The 20,053-nt window shown below is 34.8% G+C and overlaps 1 protein-coding gene across 7 annotated transcripts in view; it reads left to right on the top strand.

Moving 5' to 3' along the window:
* Window positions 1-20,053, top strand: part of LOC105210377 (protein alan shepard) — a 547,478-nt gene that overhangs the window by 15,627 nt on the left and 511,798 nt on the right. For 5 of the 7 annotated variants that reach the window (XM_054228413.1, XM_054228421.1, XM_054228415.1 and 2 more), the window contains exon 1: window positions 4,768-5,706. The exons of the other annotated variants lie outside the window; for them this stretch is intronic. The gene's annotated coding sequence lies outside the window, so the exon portion shown is untranslated. Of the gene's footprint in view, window positions 1-4,767; window positions 5,707-20,053 lie in introns of those variants that run through there. 7 annotated transcript variants of the gene reach the window in all.

Here is a 20,053-nt window from a genome sequence, read left to right as displayed (position 1 = left end):
TAAAATTGAGCGCAAAATTGTTAGTTTTGTAAATATGTACGTATATATGTATTTAATGTACATATATACATATTTTTGCTTATATACTCACTCTTACTTAAATACATACAAATTTATATATATATATATTGTCCATATTTCATTGCTAACGCTGCATTCACTCACTGAGCATATGACGCGCATACTCTGTGCGCAGCTTACGACCAATACATACTTACATATATATATATACATACACACATGCAAAATGCTCAACCATTAAATCTCAAGTGTGTAATAAAAGAAAAGTCGATAAAATTGCTGCGAAGCCATCGTCGGCAAATGAAATGTTGCATGCTTGCAATGTTTGTTGTACAACAAATTTATTTGTTTGCTTGTTGTTGTTGTTGCGCATGACTATAGTAACTTCGGCCTGTGCAGAATATGCCGGTAAATACAAAATTACGCTGCCCATTACAAGGCGTTCAAAGCGGTAGAGGCGTCGGCAGCAGCAAAACAACTACAACAATAACAATGTGTAAGCAAAATGAGTGGGCGTTGTGGTAGGTGGTAGGCAGCTGAACTAGTATGTATGATTGTTGTTGTTTGTAGCGCGGCTGCACATTTGATAACTGTTGAGTTTTGAACAGTTTTTCGGCGCTGCAAAGCCGAGCGTCAGCAATACATATTTACGAACAATAAATATATATACACATACATACATACATATATGTGATAATACTCGTTATAAGCCTGTCTGTGTGGGTTCGTAAGCAACACGACGACCAAGCCAGAAAGCCGACCGACTAACCGACCGAAGCGCGTTGGCTCCTCTAACCGTACTCCGTGTTTTGTGACTAGCGAGTTCTAACGGTGTACGCCGTGTCCAACCTTGCACAATACGAAACTCAGAAAGCATTCGGCAGCGTTGCTAACGACTGCTCGCAAGCAAAAACGAGCGAATAGTTGTAGATATATATAGAAATAAATATATATAATTGAGCGGCTTTTGAGCACTCGCACGCAAAAGCAGCGAGTAGACAAACGGAAATGAAACGCCATTTTTGTAGGAACGAAATTTTGCACACATATTTATATGTTGATATAGGAGTATTATCAGGTATATATTTATGTATATATTTAACGTTCGTTTCAACGAGTGAAATTCGAGTAGCCGATTCCTTGCTGTTATGAACGCCACAACAACAATAACAACATCACCACCTAACGACTTTACGAGCACCGCGTTTGTTGTTGTTGTTGCTGCACACGAAGCCGAGTGCAGCAGCCGCTGTTCATATTGAAAGACCGCCGTCGCAACATTTAGAAGTTCAATTGTGCCGGCCAACGCCAGTCGAAGTTAGCAGTCAGCAGTTAGCGGCAGCAATCAGCATCCAAGTTAACCAACCAAGCTATCCCAAATCGCCGTTTCAGCCAGTCATCAGCATCAGCTGTAAAGCGTTAGCAAAGTGCGCGTTAAGCTCAATTTCAAAGCGGATGTTTTGCGAGAATTAAATGAAATAAGAAATAATAAAAAGGAAATAAATAAAGAATAAAGAAATAAGGGAGAAGAAAATAAAGGAGAAAAGTAGATAAAATAAAGGAAAAAGTGAACGTCGTCGCAGCAACGCCAAAGTGAGCAGCAAGCAAGAGCGTCGCAAACAAAACACCAGGCATCCAAACGTATTAAAACTGAAGTGTTTTTTGCACTAAAAAAGCGAAAAAATAAAGAAAAATTGCAGACAAGTGCTTTGCTGCAGACTAGCTAAAGCGTTTTCTTTATATCCCCAAACGCTGACTAACCATATTGCATTGTATGGTCATAGAAAGGCGGTGTGAAAAGCGCTAAAAGAAAGTTAAATAAGCGCGCCTTCTAAACACTGGAGCATATGTATGCAAAAAAAAATACTAAAAATACATACAAACATACTTATATGTATGTACTTTCCAACAGCCAAGCGCATCTTCTCGTCTACTTTAGTCTACTTAGACGCTTTGTAATTTCCTAAATTACACTACACACTGATTGCGCGCTGTCTCAGCGTCCATATTGTGCTTAACTAACGGTAGGCTAAACACCGCCGGTAGACAGACACTGCGCGTTTGTATGTATGTGAATGTGTCTGTGCTCACACGAAAATTTATTGCTACAAAAGCGCACGCAAACCCAGCAATAGACAGTCAAGCCAAGCAGTCAAGCAGCTAGCCAAGCAAGCAATAAAGCAACGTAGAAGCCAACGCATCAGTGCGCGATTGACTGGAAACGTTTATAAAACATACAAGCCAGTAGACAAGTGTATGTGTGTTTGTGTGTGTGCGCGAAGTTTTTCCCCAATAACATATGTAAGTTGCGCTATAGACATTTAGTGCAGCATAGTAGCGCCGTGAGGTTACGTATACGCCTCAGTGCACCGCTAGTAGCTAATAGTGAGCCACAGCCAGCGGATTTCCGTGTCTGCGTTTGCGAATAACTTAAAATTAAAAAGTAAAAGAAAAGAAAAACAAATTTATTTGTGTGTACGTTGTTCCTGCGGCAAGCGGTCAGTGTGAATTAATTGTCCATTTATGTGCAACAACTAAGAAATATATTGTGAAGAAAGTAATAATAAAGAATTGAGGTGTAAAAAAAATTAAAGAAAATAAAATAAAATCTTAAAATAAATTAATTTAAAAAAACGAGAAATTAAGAATAATTAAGAATAATTAAGAAATTAAGAATTATTAAAAAATTTAAAATAAAATTAATTTAAAAAAAAAATTAAAAATTATTAAAAAATAAAAAAACAAAATTAATGTTAAAAAATTAATTAAAATTAAAATTTAATAAACAATAATTAAAATTAATTAAAAATTAATTACAAATTCAACTATTTACCAAAAACGCAAGCGCAAATAAATAAATACAAAAAACAAAATTTTAATTAGCAAAAATCAAGTTATTTAGTACTTAGCCACATTCATTCCGTCGTACAGCTGTTGTATTGTATTGTACTTATTTATTAGTGTTTTAAATAAAATTTGGTGGTGCTGCTGCAGAGTATAAGCTTAGCTTTGCTTAGTGTTGTTGTTGTTGTAGCTGTGTATGTTGTAGCAAAAATTAGTGTTTTTTGAGCACGGGTGTTTTAAGCAAACGAACAGTATTATTTTAAACTGCAAGGAGTATAAAGAAACATATTTTAAAGCAACTGGAGAAGGGTGGAGAGATAGCAAAAAATATATAAACAAAATTAAGCAACTTTAAAACAAAATTAAATGCTAAGTGGAATAGCTTATAGCTGGATAACAATAAAAAATAATTAATTATAAGTGAAGAAAAAGCCAAAGATTTGCTCAAAATAATATAAGAATATTGAATATATTTTCAATAATACAATAATAACACAAAAGTTCGTGAAATCATACCCAAAATACTGGAATTTATAACGGTAAATGAGAACTAAAATTTAAAGAGAGGTAAATTCGAACAACTATCTCACGAAAATATAAATTTACGGAGAGTTCAAACAGTAAAAAATAACAGAAATAGTTAAAGAAAGCGAAAAATAAACGTAATACTAATATACAAGTGTGTTAGAAATACTATACATACAAACAAATAATAATAATTCTGCGAAAGAACGGTAAAAAGAATTACTATGTTGTAAAAAAGGAAACAATTACAAGAAAAAGTGTTAAAACCACAGATAAAAATCATACCTTCAGTGCGAACAAAAAGTATTATTAAAATTCGGTAACATATTATTCAGTGAAAAGAAATATCAAAATCTACTTTTGAAAATTTTCTATGTTCAAAAAATCGCAATGATATGAGCAGATATTAACAAATACACCGAAAAAACAACGAAAAAACTGCAGACGGAGAGTTGAACTTGTTTAAAAAGTGGGATTACACAGAAAATTTAAAGTTTTGACGAAAAAAAAATATTCCGAAATATTCCGAAAATTTCGAAAAACTCCTAACAAAGTCCGAAAGTACTCTAAATACTGATTAAATACTACTATTTGTAAGCAGTGATTTAAGGCTATAAAAGATCCAAAAATACACCGAATTTGATACATAAAACTTGCAAGAGTACGATTTTATTTAAAAGATAAATACATTCTAAAAGACAAATACATATTTTGGTATAAGAAAAATATATATTTCTCGATATACGAAAGAGAATCAGAAACCGAAAAAATTTGAGTGATACATTGATAGAAATCAAAAAGTTTTCAGAATTATTAAATTGTGGTTTGAAATTTGTTACAAAATTTACAGTTTCGTAATTTTGTGAAATTAAGCGGATAACTAAGGTTGGCCGAAAATAGTCCGAAAGTATACCGAATCTACTCCAAAAATATTCCGAAACGATTCCGTATAATAAATATACAAACATCTGTTGCGTTAACTGAATAAGGTACGCAACAAGGCCAAAAATAGTCCTAAAGTATACCGATTCTACTCCGAAAATATTCCGAAACTATTCCAAATAAAAAATATACATAAATTTGAGACGCTAACTGAATAAACTTACAACAAATAGTGCGTAAAGTGAATTGTGAATACGAATACCAAACGTTACCGAAAATTTTAAAAAATTTGCTCAAAATTAAATATTTTAGAATTTGGAAGAATATTTCAAATACTGTGCGAACGCAGATTTATAGCGAAAAGTAATAACAATAAACCCACATCCTACCAACGTATACCAAATCCAACTTAAAACAACCTTGAAAAGGCATTAAGCATTCCATCAACACTACCAACCAAAGTGAAAAATTACTAAAAATTACCAAAATACATAAATTCCAATCGAACGCAATAAAATTATATTAAAAAACTATAAAATTGCTCAAATAAAGTCGTCAAACGCGTTAACGCCTGTAAACCCGACAAACCTAACGGTAACCACAATTAATAGCACAGTTAGCAGCAACAAGGTGCACGATCCCCCGCACTACCAGCCCACAACCGTAGCCATCTTCGTCGCCAACGTGCCATCAATAAGCACTAAAATTGCGTCAATAAAAAGGAAACCCTCTCCAGTCCCCATTCCACATAAGCAGCTCATTCTATCGACAGCAGCAGCAGCAGACGGCACAGCAGAGGCCTCGACAGCGGTAGCAACAGCAGTTACACCAACACCAATACCAGCAGCGGCAGCAGGCGTAGGAGCAGTGACAGCGGCGGCGGCAGCAGCAGCAGCAGCAACAACAGCAACAACAAATAGCCATTTGAGCACAGCTTTAGGTGGCAACTCTACGGAAGCATCAGTGGCAACAACAACAGCAACCAACGAAGAAGTCACAGACAACACCAATAATCTTGCTGACATTACAGCAACACCGAACGCATTAGCGTCAACAACAACGACAACAACAACAACAACAACCGGTACACCAATTGTCGTCGACTATTTGAGTCAACAGCAGTTGCAGCAACAACAACAACAAGCGGTACAACAACGCTCCACCACCGCTTCCGCTGCTGCTGCTAATTTGATTTCACGTCAAACGTCGCAACAACAACACCAACTGTCGCATTCACAGCCACAGCAGCAGCCGCTGCTGTACACGTGCTCCTCCGCATCGCTGGCGGCTTCATCGTCATCGATATTGGCTCAGCCGCCGCCAACGAAGATTTTTAAGACGGATCATTTGTGTGTGAACGCTTACGGTTTGCCCACTGTTGCCGCTGCTGCTGCTGCTGGGCATCCTTGCGTCTACTGTGTCATACCAGTTGTGGTGAGTATGCGTGGGCCTTTCTTTAGTTTGTAGGGATTTTTAGCTTGAATCATTTTATTTATGTTTTTTCAAAGAGTTTTAAGAGTGGAGAAAAGTAAAAATTAAATAAAAAGCTTTGAATGTTCTAAAAAAATTAAAAAAAAAATGAAAAAAAAAATCTTAAAAAATTGCGCTTCTGACCTGCCCTTAGCACCGCCTCTGCGTGTGTCCTTGTCATTTTATTCACGAATTATTTACAAAATCAAGTGAATGCGAAGATGCCACATTATCATTTCATTGCTTTGCATTGTTCATTGTTCAGTGGCATGTGAAAAAGGGTTAACGGCAAGTCCGCATAACAAGCAAAAAAAGGCTAAAATTTCATTTCTTATTTTATATACTTCGAACAATACAGTTATATGCCTTTAAGGCAAAGCACAACAGAAAAAAGGTGAATTTATTCGGTGGAATAAAGAAAATCACGGATTATACATACCATATACATATATATCTACCAGTAAAAATTTATTTTTATTTTTTCTGTTATTCAGGCATAACTCGTTTTATTCTTCTGCCTTTGTGATAAAATTAACTTTGGTATATTATATTTTTTTTATTCTGCTGGGCAATCAAAACAAAGAATACAACAAAAGAAATAATCAAAAACAAACAAAAGTTATCATCAAATAAATAAATGTCTTGTGTGCTTTTCATAAGCCTAAATTGGGATAACTCTGTTATCAGCTTAATGTCAAGTAAATTTGTCATGGCTAAATGTCTATAATTCGTGAAAAAAATTAAGAAAATTTTAATTCTATTCAATGACACCATAACATTTTCTCATTCATCCAACTGTTTCAGTCACAGAGAGCAAGTTAATCATAGCAATTGCATCAATCATATTAATGATCAAAGAACTCGTTGATCTCATCTAATTCTATTGAAAAAAAAAAATAAAATTTTCTTCCAATCTAATTTTATTCTTTTAATAGCTGCCATCCCGTCTTTTTCAATACTCATTTTGATAAAGAAGTCTTGACATTCGATCGACGTGTGTCTTGGCAATTTGACATTCATTTCAAGATCATACGATCAGCAACTACTAATTGAAATTTCTTCGAATGATCTCATCACTTCATCCTCTTTAGAGCTACTTTATCATAGTTTTCACATTTTAAAATTGCTGAAGTTGAGCAATTGAAGTTTGGGTTATTTTCTAAATACAACATTAAAGACTCATTTTCTTAATTAAGTCAGACATACTCTAAAAATAAAGTTTCAACAACTTCATAACGATTTGCATAACGCCTCAAAACAACAAATCCAAGATGTGACAGAATCAGTAAATCAAGATACCGAATCTACGCTATCTATACTATACATATCTCTATGACAAGATCATTAATCCACTATATATTTAGCTCAGCAGAAATAAATTTAAATCATCGCAAAATCATCCTTAAAAACTTTGATTCTATGGTTTATTATACTCTCGCAACAAATGTTGCTAAAGAGAGTATTATAGTTTTGTTCACATAACGGTTGTTTGTAACACCCAAAACTAAACGAGTTAGATATAGGGTTTAAATACCAAAGTGATCAGGGTGAAGAGTGGAGTTCAAATTCGAATGGCAGATGAAAGCTGCACTCAGATTTTTTTACAAAATGGAAAATGGGCGTGGCGTCGCCCACTTATGGGTCAAAAACCATATCTCAAGAACTACTCGACCGATTTCAATGAAACTTGGTTTGTAATAGTTTCCTTACATTCCAATGATATGTTGTGAAAATAGACCAAATCGCTTCACAACCACGCCTACTTCCTATATGCTAGAACTTTGAAGACAATCTGAATCGTTTACTTTACAATATATAAAGTAAGTACTAGTGAAGATATCGGTGCAGAACTTTGCACAAATTCTATGTTAATAGTGTGGCAGTCCGATTCTAAAAATCGCCGAAATCGTACCATAGGTTTTTAAGGCCCCATATACGAACACGGTGCTTCTAACCTAATATTATGGTTTCCAACTTTCAATGGACTTTATACAATATATATGAAGAATATGTGGGTCAAATTGTGTATTATATAATATAAATAAAGTTAAATAAATAAACTGCGAGAGTATAAAATGTTCTGTTAATTTTTATATAATTGTCGGATTCTATTCACATCAAAGTGTCACCCAGTACTAGCTTTCAGCCATCTAGATCTTATAACAAACTGTACATAGTAATACATGATCTTACTAACTGCAAAGGGCTTGGAAAATAGTTCGTGCTAAGGAAAAAAGTTTGAGCGGTTCGAAAAATCCCTAGAGAATACAACTCTGTAAACAGTTCTAAAGTTATTTAGAAGTATATACTATGGATTATACCTTTATAAAAACAAAACAAAAGTCTGTTAGGATTGCTCCTAAAGGTTAGGTTAAGTTTGTCTGATGGGCCAACAGGGCCCGCATAGACCAGCTATGGTCCTTAGCGATATGGAGTCCCGTCATGTATTCCCGGAGTAGTAGATATCGGTTAAGATGCCAGCGCTTGACGCGAATTTTAAGAGATTATGAGGCTTCACTAACAATATCTCCCCAACTTATCGTCTGTGGGGCCCCAAATACCTGAAGCGTTGTCTTGCTAGCGCAGGACAAACGCACAACAGATTTTACACTGTTTCCTTGATGCTTTGCTCTTGAAACTTCTTGCATTCCTCCCGATTTGACTGCCCCATCTATAGGCGTGCTCCGCTACTAGACTGGCACTTGACCCTCACATCAAACTATGCAAGAGTATCTACGAATATTTCAAGATGCTTCTTCAGCGGAATAAATCCCATAAGTACCGAAAATTCATGCGTAAGCAATAATCTTGTAAGTTCTATAGTTTTCATTACATCGTTTCGTATCTCTCATATTTAGGCCATGAATTTATGGGATCTCCCCTCATCACTTATTTTACTGCTTCATTATTTGTTCCTGTTACTTCTGTAAGGAGTATAGGGCCATTGACCAATATCGTATATTATATTACTACTTTTGATTGTTTGAATTGTTCGTCATATTAACAAAAACAACTTTTCACACAGCCAAATTAATTGATCAATTAAAATTTTTATTGAGAAACCAGTTTTTGCTCTTCACACTGCCGGCTACTCGATAACCGATCAGCTGTTATACATTTTTGTTTTGTAAAAGGTCCTTCACTGCTGCAGTGATTCCGGCCTTCTCCGTGGATGAAATCTAAAAAAAAATCTCCTTAAACTAGATAATATTGTCTGTACAATGACCTACGATAAAAAAAAATCAAAAATTGACAATATGGCGGCTCTTTTAAAAAAATAGTCGAATTTTACCCAAAATTTTGGTCGTTTTTGGCCTGCCATTGTACGCAGAACTGTATACAGAAAATGTAAAAAAAAAATTCGATAGTGATCGGGTCATTTGTTTTTGAGTAATCACTGCAGCAAATTCGGAAAATGATGTTTCGAGAAAAACGCGTTTAAAGATAAAATGATCGTTTTCACAGTTACCGAGCGGCTGCTCTTTAAATTGCTATAACTCAAAAACTATTTGTGATATCGATTTGAAATTTTAATGTTATTTTTAAAGGTGTAATATTCCGAAATATGAACAAAAAAAAAAATGATTTTTTGAAATTTCACACTAGGTGTGCCCCTTAATGTAGATTTTTATTTTGTATGGTAAATCGATCTCAATAAGCGTTTTAATCGAACAGAGGCCGGTTAATTGATCAATTAGCTTCTGTGTGAAAAGACTATTAAATAAATTGTTATTTACACAAGATCCTTAAATATTTTTTGCCAAGACTGACAACACCATCTACCGTTAATTACTAGTTCGTTTAAATTAACTAGTTTCATTAACCGCCATCCGCCTGTTACTAGCTTGGCAAAAGCTTTGATATATACTTTGTTGATTTCCTTTAATTACAAGAAAATATTGGCACTTTCTTGTCAAAGTAAAATGCATACAAATATTTTCCACAAATAAAAATAAATAAAAAATGAAAAAAATGCAGTTGCCTATAGCAAAAAAGCCAGCCTCAAACTGCCATTCGTGGTAGCGTTGCCGGCGACAAAGACAAACTGCTCGTGGCAGGCAGGCAGCTTGGTTTGCCGGAAATTCTAAGACGTTGTCAAATACAAAAATTCGCTCTATAAAGTACATTCCGTAACAAGCCGCCTGACACAGACACACACACACACACAACCTCACACAGAGCCTTTCTCATATAATTATACAAAGAAATATAACAGAATAAGGAAAAATTCGCTGAAAAGCGCCATGCTTGCAAGGAAATCGCGGGGCAAGAAGAGCGAGAGAGTGCGCGTGAACGAGTGCTGTAGACATAGAAACAAGGAGTTCCAATGTTGAGGCAGGAAATAATAGCGTCACAGGCGGTATAGCTGACTTCGCGCTGCTGCTGTTGAACGGCAAATAGAGTAGTGTGTATGGTGAATGCAATTTCTCTGTCGGTGCTGAGAATAGCAGCGTAAAATGAATGACAAAAGCTAAAATGTAAAGAGTTCTACATGAGGCAGCAAGCGGCAAATGGGCCCGTTTGTCAACTCCATTGCTACTAGTATGTGTATTACCCATTACTTTCTAAACACTCGCGCCGCCCATTAGCCATTATGAATAGTTGTTTGCGCCACGTTTATTTTTATTTGACAGCCGGCAGGCTTGTGATGGTAGTGTTGCCGTTTGATTCCAATTCTGTCGGAATATGATAATTCTTCTGTTTTAAAGACATTTCAGGAAGCTTTCACTGAGCTATAAGATACTTTCAATTAATTATCTGGGGTTTTTTCCGAGTTTTTACTCTCGATATTCAACTTGTTGATTGCTATGGTCTATAATTAGTAATGGATCGATAAGATCCGGTTTAGAGCTGTACTTTTATTGATTCTAAAGCACATCATATAGATGCCAGCTCCAAACCAGAGCGTATTCAATTACTTATTTTTTTATAGAGAGACCCCTTATGAATCTAAATTAGATATTAACGACTGACTTTAACCAGTTCAAAAAATATATATATATTTATTTCGAGATTTTTATTTAAGAAGAGATTAAGAGGCGATCGATAACTCTATTGGTTATTTATAAATGACTCTATATCTCATTCAGTTCACGAGATCAACTTTGTCAATAAGAAATTTCTTTCGAGATTTCCATTTAAAAAGAGGTTAAGACGCGATCGATATCGATCAACCGAAAACTCAGCTATCGTTTATCGATAAAAAATAATTCAATATCTCATTCAGCTCACGAGATCAACTTTTTGAGTAAATAGAAGGTTTTAGACTCTGGTTATGGTGTTTTTCGATAAATGTAGACCATTAAGGCTTTTCTGGAAATCTATTTCGGAAACTGTAAGATACCCTCTAATATTTTTCAATGGGAAATTATTCTGAAGAGTCGTAACCATGTGGATTCTCGGATTTAATACCGTCATAACCTACTGATTCTTTAATCAATTAGTAGATAGTATCAAAATTTAGAAGTTTCAAAATATATTACCATCCTTTAAAGGATCATATATAGTTTTTAATCCAAACATGATGAGGAGCGTATTCAATTACTTAGTTTCTTTTGGGGAGACCCCTTTATGAAACTAAATTTGATATTAACAAAATCTTGCTGAAGGGGAGCCGGTTGCAGAAATCTTTAACCGATCCAAAAATAACAAAAAATATATATCTTTAGAGATTTTTATTTAAGAAGAAGTTAAGACACGATCGATAATCGATATCGATAACTCAGTATCTTACGCTCAGCTTACGAGATCAACTTTTTGAGTAAAGAGAAGGTGTTAGACTCTGGTTATGGTGTTTCTGGGTGAATGTAGGCCAGATCCTTAAGGTTTCCCTGGAAATCTATTTCGGAAATTTTAAGATACTCTTTGCTATGTTATTGTGAAGAGTCGTTACCTAGTGGGTTCTCGGATTGAATACCTTCATAACTTACTGATTCTTTACTCAATTAGTTGAGAGTATCAAAATTTAGAAATTTCAAGTTATTTTACCATCTTTAAAAGGATCATATATCGTTTTTAATCCAAAAATGATGTCGATGATGATAAATATTTTATGATGAAGTAAGGGATCGAGAGTATATGAGTATATGTCCTATTTATCCATTAGACTTCGACGTCAACGACAGTGTCTCTCCAACGAATTACTCCCTGGTCTTTACGAATTTGATGTTTCGATAAGAGGTCATTCAGATCTCTACTCTTAGGTTGTGTCATCGGTAAATTTATTTTTGAGTACTGTGCACTATTCAACTGTAAGAGATGTCGTCTTTGAGAACCTATGCGCTTCCGTTCGAGATCAAGCAGCCGCTCTCAGATTTGAGTTGAAAAAATCAATATTTTCAGTTAATGGTTGGGTTTCGTGGACTACTTTTGTAGGAAATGGCAAGAATTGAAGTACATATTTAATGTTTTCCTGTTTTGGTGAAGTGAAAGTCTTTTTTGTGCATTTTCCATTATTTTTAATAATGTAATATTTCGTTGCGTTGGCAACCCTAATCCCTCACCACATACACTCAACTTACAACTGCGCCCAGTGCATCGTTTTTGTTAACTACATGAATCTTTACAATTTGTACGTCCTTGTTGCCGCTGTCGTTGCTCTTCTTCTTCTTCTACTTCATCCTTTGTGTGTGTGTGTGTTAAATTCTTGTCGTTGTTCTTTCCTGCTGGAGTTATTGTTATTGTCGTTGTAGATTTTTTTCCGTTTGTTTGTTTGCTTGTTGGTTTTGCAGCTTAAAATTTTATGTTGTTGAGTGGTTTATGACATTAAATTCCATTATTAATATTTTTGTCGTTTGTTTATACGCGCAGTCAACGCTGCACTGTGTACCATACGCTTGTGGCTGTGTGTGTGTATGCGTTCCTTGTTCTCTACTGTTTGTCCAGTACAGAAGTACAGTTATTTTGGTTGGCTGATTGTCCTTGTTGCGCTCTGCTGCTGGCTGTATATGGCTGCTGATGAGATTTTGTTTTATTTCCTGCTTGGTATTACTCACTCTTCGTTAATTAGAAAGCAGTAAATTGCTGTCGTCTTTTTCGCCGCGCTTTTTCTGCGTAATGAAGAAACACATTATTTTTATTTTTTTTTCTTATTTTTTTACAAAGCACATGAAATTAATAATTCAAGTTTAATTGAAAAATGTACCCTTCTATGTCAACTATGTAGTTTACGAGAGAGTGTAATTACGCTGTATCCTATTTGGTTATCTTGAAATGTGTAAGAATACTACTGTCAGTTGTAAGCTTAGGTATTTTTTGTTTTCATTTTCTATGTCGTTGCTTAATATTTTAATTTTTAACGCATTCCGGTTTGAAAAATTTAAGGGAGTAGCGAATCGAACAAACAACTTGTATAAATAGTATAAATAAACTGGTATAAATATATGCAGAGGAGGAGTATCTATTATAATAGATTTTAATAATTATTAAAATAAATCGGTGAATATTATTGTTGCTTCCATAATAAAATATTTTGATAAGAGAGCAGACATAAAGTTTAGTGAGTAGAGAATGGAAGAAGTTTATATTTCATCGAGAAATTTTGTAGATTTCGGCATAAACTTATGATAAAAAAGTTATACTGCGCCTTGGATGTAATTCGCCTAAGCCAACGTAAACTTTGTGGAACTAAACTAACAAATGCTGGCAGTATAAAAAAAATTTAGTTCCACTTGAAACCTCTAAATAAGTATGGACCATGAACATTTTATCGCATGAGTTGGCTGACTTGCTTCATTTATCCATTTAAGTTCCATACTACGCCGAAGCTAACCTAGACTCTCAAATTTTATTCTAGTCTAGTTTCGAAGATCATAATTATCGAGCCTTTTTTTTTAATTTCTACGATCTCTTTCTGGAGATATATAGTTTTACATATATAATCATGTTTGATACCACTATTCAGAGATCTAAAAGCTATAAAGTATACCCTGATAGGAATTTGAAAGGAAATAACGGTGTCGGTTGTACGAGGGCTGCTATATATATTTCTGGTCTAATAATGAAAATAGGAATATTTATCAACAAAAATGATTTTATTGTTTTTCAAAATATTCTCCATCAAGATATGTACACTTTTGCATGCGCTCAAACCAATTTTCGAAGCACTTTTTTTGAGCCTTTTTTTGAGCGATTGTCAAATTGTGCGGGATCCAACGAGAACAAACCTTTTTTACGGCCAGGTGTTCATGCAATATCGAATGTATGCTGGTGGGAGAAATGCAAAGGCATGCCTCTATCTGAAGGTATGTTACATGACGGTCTTGCATTCACGTACGGCATCGATGTTTTCTGGCACAACGGTTGTTCTTGGACGACCTTCACGGAATTCATCTTCGAGCGAGCGTCGGCCACGATTGAATTCGTTGTACCAGTTTTTCACAGTGCTATAGGATGGTGCTTCATAGCCATACAAAGATTTTAGTTCATCGATGCACTCTTGTCGCGATAATCCACGTCGAAAGTTGTGAAAAATGGTCGCACGAAAATGTTCACGAGTTAATTCCATTTTTTGGCCGAGATGAATTTTTTAATTCCCTGTAAATAAAACAATTCACGATTAAATGACAAAACGTTCTGAGTGATGTTATGCTAAAAAATGTCAAACTTTCCAATGTAAATGTCAGATTGCACCTGGCAAGACTTAGTGTTGCCTAGGCCAGAAATATATATAGGAGCCCTCGTATTAGGACCACTTGTATGACGAATTAGTCTTGTTCTTTTATTTTATTATCTTTTCTTCTTCTTCTACTTCTTTTTCTTTAATTTTATTTTCTTTTTATTTTTTTCTGACATACGTTTTTTTTTGTGAAATTAGATATCATGATCTTCTTTGGGGTGTCTGTGGTCCGATGTAGACAATTATTATGGTAATTTTAGAAATCTGGCGTCTTGAAAAAATGAATAGCAAACTCAACCGGTTTCCTTCTTTATTGACTAGTCGTAATTTTCAAATTCATGTTTTCTAGCATTTTCGTCTTAAAGCATAAAATGGTGTTTCAAATCGTCGTCCATGAACAAGTGACGACATAAAGGTTTATCCTTAAGGAGAGAAAGAAAGAGTTAAATAAATCTCAATATTTAGAGCGGATAGGGTTAGGTTTTGAGGTTAATTTCCTCGACAGGTTATGCAGTTGAAACAACAGTCCTTCGTGTTTCCAAAAAACTTCAATGTAGGGATCTAAAGATCCTGGTTTACATATATCACAAATCAATATTAGCTAATTCGTCCGATGCACCGAAGGTATTACTTCGAAAATATTTATAGAAATCACTTCAGCCATACTTCATGAACGGCTTAAGATCTCTATGTATTAAGGATCCAATATTTATTTATACTATTCATAAACTCTCAACAGATACTCGATTTTATCGGCTTCCTTCATTGCAATGAGTAAAAACCGCCCTCACCTGAGGCTACAAAACCTTTTTAGCATACCAGCCACTGTAAATGTGGAATTCTCTAAAACGAATTCCAAATATATTTTGTTAATTTCAGCTTCATTTGATTTTACGTTTGCAAACATTGCAATAAAACCGCCACACAAAACCGTTGATCTGCTAATTAATGTACTAGCCATCCATCCATCCAATCTTCTACCACACTTTCATTCCTCGACTCAACAACACTCGACTAATTATTCTAAATTCCTGCACACTTACTTACATATTTATTTACTGTATTTTGGTTGTTTGCCAATTCATTTTCATTTTGGTACCAATAAAGAAGAAGAGCAGGAATCAAGTCGCAATGCATGTAAAGTAGGGGAGGGGCGAGAGGGAGAGAGACGAAGTTGGCTGGCAGCTACAAGTTAACCAACTCGACTTGAGGTACTGAATTGTGGTTGTGTGTGCAGTGTAAAATTAAAAATACAACAAATAACAATAACAACAACTGTTGCAAAAACAAATTAAACAATAAGTCGAGTCTAGCTGCTGGTGTGTGTGGGTGTATATGTTTTTTAAAAAATAAATGAAAATCGCAAATTAACACACAATAACAATAATAATAATAAAAATGAAGTGGAAATCATTTTCACTCTGCTTTCATCATTGGTTGAGTGAAAAATTGCCCGATACACACACACACAAACACTCTTTCATACAATAGTCACCGTACCTAGATAAGACGAAATGCAACGCTGTGTGTAGGTGTAAGCCAAACGCAGCGTAATTGTTAAAACACAATAGAAATGTGGAATAAAAAGAAAAATAAAAAAAATATAAATAAAAAATCGCAAAACCTTCACCGCCTTCAATATTAATTAAAAAATGATTGCTCCATTTTACTGGCTTACATAGCATAGCATCGCATGTACATACATACATACATATGTATATGTTGCAAGTCTACTCGCTCGCTAAGCTGGGCGGAGCTCCAATTGTTGTAAGCATAACAAGTAGATGAGGAGGCATTGTCGGGTTTCTGTTTATCGCTAGTTGTTACAATGATTTTTCACCTACCACAGCTCGATTGTCTGCTGGTGGAGGGAAGAAGCGCAAATCAGTTAGTAAATCTTACTGTGTTCTGTTTACTATACAGTTATAGCATCTTATTTTTTGATAATTCGACTCATTGCAAATGAGTTTTTGAAGGGTATCTTAACTGAGGAGTTCTAGCGCCAATAGTGGTGATCCCAAAATGTCAAGAGGATTGTGTATATGGATCGTTTAGATTCAGAGGTCGATTAATTGGGCCATTTCTTTTGTATAAGTTGAACGGAACTAAACGCCGAAGACCTTTTTACTTCTATTTCCTGACTGTAGAGATCCGATAGCGATAAAATATGCTTATTTTTTGATAATTCGACTTTTTGAAGATTATCTTAACCTCGAAGTTTTGGCGCCTAATCGTTTAACCAACACGCCTAAAAATTCGTTAAATTTTATTTAATTAGTCGAAGGAAGGAAAACATGTTCGATAAAGTCGAGTTCCGACCATCAAATCCTTGACCATTTTGTGGTTGGAAACCGTAAGATACGTTGGTGGAAAATGATTTGTATAGAACTTTGAGCTCATCGGTAAAACTCAACTTAAATTTGAAGGCCCATATCTTGTACAATTATACTTCGCCTTTCCATACCGATTATAAATTATCTTCTAAGCTGAAGTCGATAAATCAATTTTTTCCTCAGCAAATCGAATTTCTAAAAGAAACACACTTTTTTGGTTCGAAAACTAGTTTTAGGTTATAAACGGATTTTTCAATTAAAAGTGTTTAAAACTATAGTTAGGTAGTGTTTCGACTAAGATCTCCGAGATCAAAAAATAATGGTTTCCCTCCATTGCTGCATTAACGGTATATTTTCGTACTCTTGTAACACTTTGGTAGCCATGTTTTAGGTTAGAAACGTATCTTTGAGATTATTCTCTGATATAAAGTGATTAGAACTATGCCTAGAGAGGACAGTTTCTAAATGGACAGTTCTATCTATTAATGGTGTTGGGCTTGTTTTAGACAAGGTACTAAAATCGTGAACTATAAGACCTCTGAACTAAACTGAAGGTTACCAAATAATAATAAAATTTATTTTCCAGCATCTATTAAGAAATGCAGATATTGCCAGTGGGAATATGAGTTCAGAATTATTAGAAAAAAAAAACTTGACATTCTTACTTCAATGAGGCGGCGATTTACCAAAATGTCAATTACATATAAAGCGTAGTGTAGCAACACTTTGGAAATGAAATATACGGGTTCTATCGGATGACATAGTGCACGAGTGCATATGTTAATGATGCCCTGATACAAATTTTTCACCCATTAGTTCCACAAATAATTTTAAAAATTTCCCAAAATCCTTCACTTGAGGTCGGTACTTCGAATAGGAACACGCCTTTATAAAAAGTCAACGCCAGTGAACCATAAAACAAGAGCACACCAATTTGACCACAATATAAGTGCATATTTTTTTGTATATATGAAAGTATCGACATTCGCATGTTACATTTTCCCTTTACGCCCCATTGACCTCAAAACGAAACACTGTGCACAATTGCAATGCAACCATTTACTGCTTAATACGCGCTCATATGTGATATGACTAACACAGCTGCTCGTCATTTAGCTATGGATCTATGCATTTGTCTGTCTGTCTGTTCGGCTCTCTATCTATCTATCTATCCATCTATCTATATATCTAGCCAACCATCCATCCATCTATCCATCTAGGCGCCTTTCGTTGCGCTACTGTCGGTTGGTTGCTCGTGTTGATGCGGTGGCCAGAATGAATGGCTGATTGCTGATGTATGCTGCTTTCATATGCACCGCTGTTGTTGTTGTTGTTGTTATTGTGTATTTCCAGCTGCGGTTGTTCCTCTCCTTTATTACTGCGCCATTGTTGTGTTGTTTCTAAAACGGAAAGCGTTGCAGAAATGTTCTGCGCAGCCAGCAGCCGACTCATCATAATGACGCACGAGAAATGGTGATTTTACTGCTGCTACTCATTTCCGATATTTCTTACACAACTGTGGGTGTTTATATTTATTGTTTTTTCTTTTTTTCTTCTACTATTCATTTTCACTTTTTTCATGGAATTGTTTTGTTTGCAATTTCTTTTAATTTTTATTGTCTTTTAATCTGAGTTTTTCTTATAATTTGTGTTGTTGTTGTAATATATTTTTTTTAATATTTTAGTATCCTCTGCTTATTTCTTCATTAATATTCAGTCTGGGCGCATATATGTTGACACATGATTATTGTTTCTTTTATGATTTTTATACTCTCGTAACAAAGTTGCTAAAGATAGTATTATAGTTTTGTTCACATAAAGGTTGTTTGTAACACCCAAAACTAAACGAGTTAGATATAGGGTTATATATACCAAAGTGATCAGGGTGAAGAGTCAAATCCAAATGTTTGTCTGTCCGTCTGTGCAAGCTGTAACTTGAGTAAAAATTAAGATATCTTGATGAAACATGGCACACTTATTTCTTGCCACCATAGGAAGGTTGCTTTCGCAAGCAAAATCGGACCACTGTCACGCCCACAAAATGGCGAAAATCGAAAACACATAAAGTGCCATAAACAAAGCTAAGGAAATAAAATTTGATATGAAGGATCGCACTATGAAGGGGCATATTTGGATGTAATTTCTTTAGGGAAGTGGGCGTGGCCCCGCCCCCAAATAGGTTTTTTGTACATATCTCGCAAAACAATAGATCTATATAAAGAAAACTGTCTGAAGTCGTTTTTTTTAGCAACTTCCTTATACAGCCCATAAATGAAAGAAATCGGGTAATAACCACGCCCACCTCCCATACAAAGGTTAGGTTGAAAATTATAAAAAGTGCGTTAACTCTCTAACGAAAAACATCAGAAACACAAAATTTTACAGAAGAAAGATCAGAAAGAAACTGCACTGAGATGTTTTTACAAAATGGAAAATGGGCGTGGCGTCGCCCACTTATGGGTCAAAAACCATATCTCGGGAACTACTCGACCGATTTCAATGAAACTTGATTTGTAATAGTTTCCTTACATCCCAATGATATGTTGTGAAAATAGGCTAAATCGCTTCACAACCACGCCTACTTCCTATATACCAGAACTTTGAAGACAATCTGAATCGTTTACTTTACAATATATAAAGTAAGCACTAGTGAAGATATCGGTGCAGAACTTTGTACAAATACTATGTTCATAGTGTGGCAGCCACATTCTAAAAATCGCCGAAATCGGACCATAGGTTTTTAAGGCCCCATATATCGAACACGAGGACCTCGGTGCTTCTAACCTAATATTATGGTTTCTAACTTTCAATGGACTTCATACAATGACGAATATGTGGTTCAAATTGTGTATTATATAATATAAATAAAGTTAAATAAATAAATTGCGAGAGTATAAAATGTTCGGTTACACCCGAACTTAGCCCTTCCTTACTTGTTTTTATTATTTTTATCTATATATGTTTAAGTGTATATACTGTTATTTCATTCCTCGCTTGATCATAATTTACAGTTACGTCATCATCAACATAATCGCCTCACCTTGATTATGGCATTTTCCCCTTATTTATTTATTTATATTGCTGTTGTTGTTATTATTTTTAATTTTTTTTTTTTAATTCAAAAAGACTAATATTAACTTTTAGTTTGCTTTTTTAAATTTTTCTTTACTATTTTTTTCCTTCCTTTCGTCTTACATCATACGCAACTGCTCAGCTTCATTAAGAGCTTGTTCATTACAAAACATCAACAACAACAACTTGTTTTGTGTTCTTTCATCAAGCAACTCATCTTCACTATCCTTTCAAACAACTTCATTTTTCCTAAACAACAATTTTTAGCCTTCCACTTCATCTTCAGCTG

This window comes from Zeugodacus cucurbitae, chromosome 4 (assembly GCF_028554725.1).
Source record: "Zeugodacus cucurbitae isolate PBARC_wt_2022May chromosome 4, idZeuCucr1.2, whole genome shotgun sequence".
Classification (NCBI taxonomy): domain Eukaryota; kingdom Metazoa; phylum Arthropoda; class Insecta; order Diptera; family Tephritidae; genus Zeugodacus; species Zeugodacus cucurbitae.
Note: the sequence above shows the minus strand (reverse complement) of the source record. Positions and strands in the feature narration are given on the sequence as shown.